We start from the raw sequence: 6120 nt of genomic DNA, 5'->3' as shown, positions 1-6120 counted from the left end.
GTACTATGTAACACTAGACCTTGTTTCTCTTATCTGTGATTTTGTATCCACTAATCAAAATCTCTTTGTTCCTACCTCCCACCTGCCCTTCCCAACATCTAATAACCATTATTCTATATTTCTACATGACCGTCTTTTTTAGTTTCCACATATGAGTGAAAACATTCTTTCTATGCCAGGCTTATTTAATCTGCTTTAATGTCCTCCAGGTTTATCCATGTTGTCTCAAATAACAGAATTTCATTCTTTTCAGTGGCCAAGTAGCATTCTATTTTATATAGAGACTATTATTTCTTTATTCATTCATCTGTTATGGACACCTAGGTTGATTCCATATCTTGGCAGAAGTGGGATTGATGGATCATATGGTAATTTTTAGGTTTTTATGAGGAATTTCCATGCCATTTTTCTTAATCACTGTAATAATTTACATTTCCACCAATAGCATACCAGGGTGCCATTTTCTTCACATGCTATCCAACAGTTACCTTCAGTCTTCTTGATAATAACCATTCTAACAGGTGTAAAGTAATATTACATTGAGGTTTTAATTTGCATGCTCCTGATGATTAGTGATGTTGAACATTTTAAAAATAAATATATCTGTTTCCCATTTGTATGTCTTCTTTTAAGAAATGTCTTTTTTATGTTCTTTGCCTTTTTAAAAATTGGGTTATTTGTTTCCTTGCAATTGAATTATTTAAGTTCTTTTTATATTTGAATATTATCCCCCTATCAAATATATGGTCTACAGATATTTTCTCCCAATACATAGGTTATCTCTTCATTCTATTAACTGTTTCCTTTGCTGTGCACAGGCTTTTTAGACAATATACAATCACAGTTGTATATTCTTGCTTCTGTTCTCCGTGCTTTGGGGTTCATGTTCAAATCATTGCAGAGAGAAATATAGTGGAGATTATCTCCTATGTTTTCTTCTAGTCTCTACAGCTTCAGAACTTACATTTAAGTCTTTAATCCATTTTGAGCATTTTAAAAGAATTATTTTATTTATTTATTTATTTTAATTTGACCAGAGAGGGACAGAGTAAGAGAGAGAGAGAGAGAGAGGGAAGTGAGAAAGCAAGCTGCCAGGTCCAAGACCAAACCTCAGTTGGCCATGTGAGAGTCCAGCACCCTTAACCACCACACCAACTGCCAGCCCCCATTTCAAGTTATTTTTGTATGTGGTATGGGATAAGAGTCCAATTTAATTCTTCCACATGTAGATATCCAATTTTCCCAACATTAGCTATTAAGAGACAGTCTGCCATATTGTGTGGTCTTGGCATCTTTGGAAAAGTCTATTGACTCTAAATGGGCAGGTTTATTTCTGGGCTTTCTCCTCTGTTCTATTGGTGGATGTGTCTGTTTCGGTGCTAGTATCATGCTGTTTTTATTACCATGGCTTTGTGGTATATTTTGAAATCAGGTACTGTGATGCCTTCAGCTTTATCTTTTTTCTCAAGATTTCTTTGGATATTCAGGGTCTTTTGCAGTTAAAAGAAAGTCCCAGAACATAATGGCTTTATGGCTAAGTCTTAGCAAACATTTAAAGAATATTCTTTATCACAAGGGAGATGCAGTCAAAACCACAGTGAGATACCACCTAACTCCAGTCAGAATGGCTAAGAGAAAAAAAAAATAATAAGTACTGGTGAGGTTGTGGTGAAAGGGAACTCTTCTACACTGTTAGTGGGAATGTAAAGTACATCCACTGAAAAGAACAACGTGTAGATTTCTCAAAGACCTACAAATAGAATTACTGTATGGTCCAGCAGTTCCACTCCTAGGTATCTCCTCAAAGGATAGGAATACACTCAGTCAGAAAAACACACATTCATGTTTATTGCAGCATTATTCATATTGCTAAGACGTGGAACCAACCCAAATGTCCACAAGCAGGTGAATGGACTGAAATAGTGTGGCACATATACACTATGAAATACTACTCAGCCATAAATAACAATGAGACCCTGAAATTTTATAGACAATAGAAAAATATGGAACATAAATTGCTAAGTGAAGCAAGCTAGACCATGAAAGAAAGGCATTGCATGTCTCCACTCAATATATAACAAATCTCTGCACTCAATGATAGATACTTAAAGATTGGAAAGTCTAAAAGTATGGAGAGCAACTGTGGATACTAGAGACAGTATGGGAGGAAGACAGAAAGTGGGGGAGGATGAGAGAATCATAGTCAATGGGAAAAAGAAAAAATATTGAATAGACAGAAAATGAAAAATTATCTGTTGATAATGTGTATGATAATATCCATGACTGTACTTATATATAATGTATTCATGCTGGAAAAATTCATTTTGTATGCTGTAATGATTTATAGTAACTGAATGTAAAAATAATAATAATGATACAAGAAAAAAATTGTAAAAAAAAAAAAAACACAAGAAAAAGAAAAAGAAAGAACTAATACCAAGTGCTATGTTTTGAATGTGTCCCAAAAAAATCCATGGGTTGAAATTTGGTTTCTATTATGACAGTATGAAAGGGGTGGAAACTTAATCTAATGACAGTATTAAGAAGTGAGGCTTTTGAAAGGTAATTAAGATTAAAGAAGATCACCAGAGTGAGACCTGCATGATTGAATATTGATGACTTTGTAAGAGGAAGAGAGATCAGAGCTAACACATATGCTTTTGCCTTCTCACCATGTGATGCCGTGTGCCAGCACAGGACACTTCTAAGAGCCTCTATTATCCTCACTGGATATGACCATTTAAGCTTAGACCTCCAAAACTGTGAACTGAATAAACTATTACTCTTTAAAAATTACCCAATCTGTGTTATTTTGTTATAGCAACAACAACAAAACAAAAAAAATTTAAAAAATTAAAAAAAAACACAGACTAAAACATGAACTTCTCTCAAAGTCTTCCACAAAATTGAAGAGTACAGAATCATTCCAAACTTGGGGCCAGCAGATAGTGTAGCGTTTATATTCATGGCCAACCATAGTTCAAATCGTGACCTGAGTCCTGGACATGAAGGCTTGATACTCATATTGGCAACATGTGCACATGTACTGAAGATTCTGGGAAGAGAATAAAGGAGAAGGGATTGCAGTGTGGCCATATCCCGTGGAGGGTGATCTCTCACTTTCCCGCTCATTGTCTCTTTCTCTGTTTCTATCTCCAGCAAGTGCACGTACCCTAAGGCAAAAACCTCTAAAATATTTTTTTAAAAAATAAAGACTCCTTCCAGACTCATTTTATGAGTCCATCATTACACTAATATCAAAGCCAGACAAGGACACTATAAGAAAAGAAAATAACAAGTCAATACCCTTGATGAACACAGTTGCAAAAATTCTCAACAAAATACTAGCAAATCAAATTCAACAGCACATTAAAAGAATCGTTCTGTGGAATGCAAGGATGGTTAAACATATGCAAACTTTAAATTTTGATGCAGCATATTAGCAAAATGAAGAACAAATCCTCAAAATTATCCAAAAGATACAGAAAGGCATTTGATAAATTCAGCTTCCTTTCCCAATAAAAAGTTCTCAACAAATTAGGGCTAGAAGGAACACAATAAAGGCCACAGATAACACACCTACAGCAAACATCATACCCAAAAATGAAAACTTGAAATCTCTTCTTCTAAGAACAGAAACAAGGAAAAGATGCCCATTATCACTACTTCTATTCAACATAGTACTGAAAGTCTTAGCCAGAGCAGTTAGGCAACAGAAATAAATAACAGTCATCAAAATTGGAAAGGAAGAAATAAAATTATCTTTGTTCACAGATAATATGATTTTATATGTAGAAAACCCTAAAAAATCCACAAAAATGCTAAAACTAATAAATTCATCAAAGTAGCAAGCTACACTCAGCACACAATAAACAGTTGCATTTCAATACACCAAAAATGAACAAATTGAAAATTAAGAAAACAATTCTATTTACAATAGCATTAAAAAGGATAAAATACTTAAAAATAAATTTAACCAAGGAGATGAAAGTTTATACAATGAAAACTATAAAATATTGCTGAAAAATTAAAGAGGACAAAAATAAATGGTGAAAGAAAAAACAAAACTATGTTTTTCTATTTATGACACTTCTGACATTGTAAGTATAGGCTATTTTTCTCCACACCAAGTAATTCTCCAATTCACTATGAACACAAACTATATGTCTAGTGATTCAATTCAATTCTGACACTAGCTACCCAGAGTTAGATTTAAACCTGCATGAATCAGAGGCTTATTTCCACTAGACTGCCTCCCAATTCAGATGACAATTGGAGGTACTGGGTCCCCACATTTCTGTTATCCTTGACTTCAAATCAGGAGTTCCTATGACCCCCTGCTCAGGTTCAATAATTTGCTATAACAGCTCACAGAACTCTGGCAAGCACTTGGCTTACTATCTCTAGTTTATTTAAAGGATAATATATAGGATATAAATGAACATTCAAATGCAGTGATACATAAAGAGGGATCTGGAAGAGTCCCCAAAACAAGAGTTTCTGTCCCTGTTCAGTTTGAGATAAATACCTATCTCAGCATGTGAATGCATTCTCCTACTTGAAAGCTCTCCAAATCTGTTGTTTAGGATTTTGCACAGGCAATAAAAGCAAAAATTAACAAATTGTACTTCATGAAAACTACTGAAATCAAAGGACATTATCCACAGATTGGGAAAGTAATCCATGTAATAGAAGAAAATATTTTTTAAAGAATTATTTCTCTTTATTCATTCATTTATTTTAATTTGACCAGTGAGAGACACTGAAAGAGAGAGAGAGAGTGAAAGTGAGAAAGCAAGCCACCAGGTATGGGACTCATACCAGGGTCAGCCATGTGGGAGAGTCCAGCACCTTAACCACCATGCCACCTGCTGTGTCCAGCACCTTAACCACCATGCCACCTGCTGGTCCCTGGAAGAAAATACTTTGAAGTCCCTTGGATCTGCTAAATAATGAATCTCTAGTATATACAAAGAACTAAACCTCAATGACAAAAACAAACAAACAAAAGAATTATAAAATGGGGGCCAGTCAAGGTAACACAGAGGTGTGATGCTACAGTCTAATGGAAGATCAAGGTTCATTTTCTGGGTCTTCTTGTACATGTCAGTTTTACATAATGCATGCCACTAATCCTGACTGGCTGGGAAGGCTTGGGGAAGAGTTGTAACATGTGGCTATATTGTGGATAATTCCCTCTTTTTCTCTCCCCCTCACTCAAAAAAAAACTTTTTAGTCTAAGGGGCCAGCAGGTGGTGGTGTGGTTAGGAGCACTGGACTCTCTCATGGCCAACCACGGTTCTAGTCCCAGACCTGGTGCTTACTATTTCAGCCTCTCTCTCTCTCTCTCTCTCTCTCTCTCTCTCTCTCTCTCTTCTCTGGTCAAATTTAAATAAATAAAGTTTATTAAAAAAAAATAAAACTGCCTGTCCATCTTGACCTCCAGCCACCTTGGGAGCAGAGAGGTTTGGAGATACAGTGACCACTCTCTTGAAGACAATGAGGTTTTGGAAGAATTTTCTCCCCCCTAACCCTCCCTTCTACCCCTAGCAGCAAAAGGAGAGAAGCAACACTCTGAAAACTTTAACTAAAAACTCCCACTGTGGATTCCACTCTCTCATGCACAGTGGAGGACAGAAACTGGCACATAGACTGGCACAGAGATAACTTGTACCATAGAGAAGCACACAAGCACATAGTTACAGAAACATACTCCAAAGAAATAGAAAGAAGTGAGTATATCACCAGATGACTGAAAATCAAAGTCCCAAGAAATAAGACAAAACCAGGAATTACCTTCCCAAAGAAATATAGTAATTCCTCGTCAATAATGTATAAAACATAAGAGATTACAGAAATGTCAGAAAAAAAGAATTCAGAATATTCATTGTAACAAAACTCAGTGAGATGCAAGAGAAAACAGACAACTAATTTCAGGAGATAAGAAAATCCTTCCGTGATTTGAAAGATTAACTCCATAAAAACATAGACTTACTGAAAAAAGGATCAAACAGAATTTTTAGAGATAAAGAATATGATGCAAGAAATCAAAACCTCCCTCAAAAGTATCAACAGCAGGGACCAGCAGTTAGCGTAATGGCTATGTCATTGGACTCCCAT

The sequence above is a fragment of the Tupaia chinensis genome, unplaced genomic scaffold, assembly GCF_000334495.1.
Source record: "Tupaia chinensis unplaced genomic scaffold, TupChi_1.0 Scaffold000135_1, whole genome shotgun sequence".
In the NCBI taxonomy this organism is placed as follows: Eukaryota; Metazoa; Chordata; class Mammalia; order Scandentia; family Tupaiidae; genus Tupaia; species Tupaia belangeri.
The sequence above is the reverse complement of the archived record's forward strand: the minus strand, read 5'-3'. Positions refer to the sequence as shown.